The sequence below is a fragment of the Bison bison genome, unplaced genomic scaffold (assembly GCF_000754665.1).
Source record: "Bison bison bison isolate TAMUID 2011002044 unplaced genomic scaffold, Bison_UMD1.0 scf7180017864473, whole genome shotgun sequence".
Classification (NCBI taxonomy): Eukaryota; Metazoa; Chordata; class Mammalia; order Artiodactyla; family Bovidae; genus Bison; species Bison bison.
In genome coordinates, this window is record NW_011495034.1 from 10,878,890 (window position 1) to 10,882,313 (window position 3,424).

Sequence of the window (3,424 nt, forward strand, 5' to 3'; positions counted from 1 at the left end):
AAGCAGAAGATATTAAGAAGAGGTGGCAAGAATACACAGAAGAACTGTACAAAAAAGATCTTCATGACCCAGATAACCACAATGGTGTGATCACTCACCTAGACAGGCGTCCTGGAGTGTGAAGTCAAGTGGGCCTTAGGAAGCATCACTATGAGCAAAACTAGTGGGTGATGGAATTTCAGTTGAGCTATTTCAAACCTTAAAAGATTATGCTGTGAAAGAGCTGCAGTCAATATGCCAGTAAATTTGGAAAACTCAGCAATGGCCACAGGACTGGAAAAGGTCATTTTTCATCCCAATCCCAAAGACAGACAGTGAAAGGATATTTAAACTACCGGACAATTGCACTCATTTCACTTGCTAGTAATGTTCAAAATTCTCCAAGCTAGGTTTCAACAGTATGTGAACCAAGAACTTCCAGATATCCAAGTTGGATTCAGAAAAGGCAGAGGAACCAAAGACCAAATTGCCAACATCCTTCAGATGATAGAAAAAGCAAGAGAGTTCCAGAAAAACATCTACTTCTGCTTCACTGACTATGCTAAAGCCTTTGACTGTGTGGATCACAACAAATTTTGGAAAATTGTATAGGAGATGGGATACCAGACCACATCTTCCTCCTTTATAACCTGTATGAACATCAGGAAGCAACCGTTTGAACCTGACATGGAACAACAGACTGGTTCCAAATTGGGAAAGGAGTACATCAAAGCTGTATATTGTCACCCTGCTTATTTAATTTATATGCAGTGTACATCATGTGAAATGCTGGACTGGATGAAGCACAAGCTGGAATCAAGACTGCCAGATAAAGTATCAATAACCTCAGATATGCAGATGACACCACCATTACAGCAAAGAGAAGAGGAACTAAAGAGCCTCTTGATGAAAGAGGAGAGTGAAAAAGCTGGCTTAAAACTCAGCATTAAAAAAAAAAAAAAAACAGAGCATTGCACCCAGTCCCATCATTTCATGGTAAATAGATGGAGAGACAACGGAAACAGTGAGATACTTCATTTTCTTGGGCTCCAAAATCACTGCAGATGGTGACTACAGTCATGAAATTAAAAGACACTTGCTCCTTGGAAGAAAAGCTATGACAAACTAGACAGTGTATTAAAAGCAGAGACATTGCTTTGCCAACAAACGTCCATATAGTTAAAGCTATGGTTTTTTCCGTAGTCACGTACAGATATGAGAGTTGGACTATAAAGAGAGCTGGACTATGTTGCTGGAGAAGACTCTTGAGATTCCTTTGGAGTGCAAGGAGATCAAACTAGTCAGTCCTAAAGGAAATCAATCCTGAATATTCATTGGAAGGACTGATGCTGAAGGTCCAATTCTTTGGCCACCTGATGCAAAGAACTGACTCATTTCCCAGACCCTGATGTTGGGAAAGATTGAAGGTGGGAGGAGAAGGGGACTACAGATGAGATGGTTGGATGGCATCACCAACTCAATGGACATGAGTTTGAGTAAGCTCCAGGAGATGGTGAAGGACAAGGAAGCCTGGCATGCTGCAGTCCATGTGGTCACAAAGAGTTGGACATGACTGAGTGACTGAACAACAAAAGAGTCAAGCAGTAATCAAAACCTCCCAAGTTAAAAAAGAAAAAAAAAAGAATCTAGGAAGAGATGGTTTTACTGGTGAATATAATTCTACCAAATATTTTTTTAAAAATCAATATTAATCCTTTTCAAACTCTTCCCCAAAAAGAGAAGAAGGAACATTTCCAAATTTATTTTATACATCCAGCATTCACTTGATACCACCATCATACAAGAACACTACAAGAAAAGAAAATTAAAGGCCAATATTTCAGATAAACATAGATGCAAAAATCCTCAACCACACTGCATCTAGAGAAAGCCTGTGTACTGCAAGGAATTCCACAACAGCCAAAATTTAAAAAATCCTCAACCAAATATCTAACAACAGAGTTAAAGAATCATATACCATGATTAAGAACATGTTTGATGCTGTCTAATAGTGCTTCCTTTGCTTTTGCACATAATTCTTGATGAAAATCCTTCTCTAAAATGTGCATCTTACCTTATCTTCAAGCCGCAGCTCAAATGTCATCACCTCCTTGAGGCCTAGGGCGCCAGCACACTTTTTTAGACTCGTCTTTAGTGCCTCACTCAGCATGTTGGATGCATTTCAATGGCATCTGCTTTGGAAATGTGCCTTTCTCCCTCACACATACACAAAGACACATATACACCACACATATACATAGTACCCTCCCCCAAAGTTCTTGCTAATTTCTTCCTTCAGTATGAGTGATCCCAATAGTTACAAAGTCCCATGAAAGTTTTTTTAAGGCACAAACATAATTATTTTACTACAACCACTTGAGACAAATGTGTGTACAGTGCACATATGTGAACTAGACAGAGCTTAGATATGCCTCTCAATCATTAATTCATTTATTCAGTAAAATTACTGAGTGACTACTGTATGTCACTTGTCTAGGTTGTAGGGATACAGCAATAAAGTTAGTGGAAGAAAGAAAATAAACCTGTGTGTATAATAAAATGTCAATGACAGTGAGTGTTATGAAGAATAAGAGGATAGAGGTTACTATTTGGGTTAAAAGGTCACTGATGCCCTTTCCAAGGAGGTGACAAATCAGCAAAGATTTTATTTCTTTAGGCTGGTACCTCTGCCCAGCTTCCAAGTCTAGTCTATTTCTTTTCAATTCTTTTTCAGCTTAGTTTTTTGAAATGGTTTATACTTAAATGTTCTAGTCAAAATCAGGCTCACTATTCAATCCTTCTGAAAGGAAAGCTTCCATAAAATCCAACGTCTTCAGCACTTCCAAACCAGATGCCAAGTGTTTTTTTTTAAGTATTTTATTCTTTATATTCAGATTTACCTAGAGTGAACTTTTTGCATCTATTTTTCTATCTCTGAAATCTGAAGCATCTTGGAAACACTCTCAGCCACAATATATTCATGGCTAGACACACATAAGCTCATCACAGGCATTCATGCTGTCACCATTTTGAGTTATATGTACTGCTAATGGCTCACGTATTGAACTTAATTGACATTTCAATAGCTTCAAAAAAATTACATTTCTGCTTAAAAATGAAATTTTTTTACCTAGAAACGCTCAGAAATGAAACAAGCAGGACATAAATGTGAAGCAAATATTTGTCACTGGAGGAATAAAATCGGGTGCACATGAGTCTCTCTTCTTCCAGGAGACTAGGTGGGGCTTATTCACATGGTAGGAGCAACTCTCCAAAGAGAAAAGGGAGAAATGCGTATAGCCTCTTGAAAGCAAGACTGGATCTGTGGCACTTCCACCGCTTTCTGTTACCCCAAGGCCAAGGCAGGTACAGGGGAGGAAGCAGACTCTTTCCCTTGGAGGCAGGAGGCGCAACATCACACAGTAAGGACTGTGTACACGGGGAG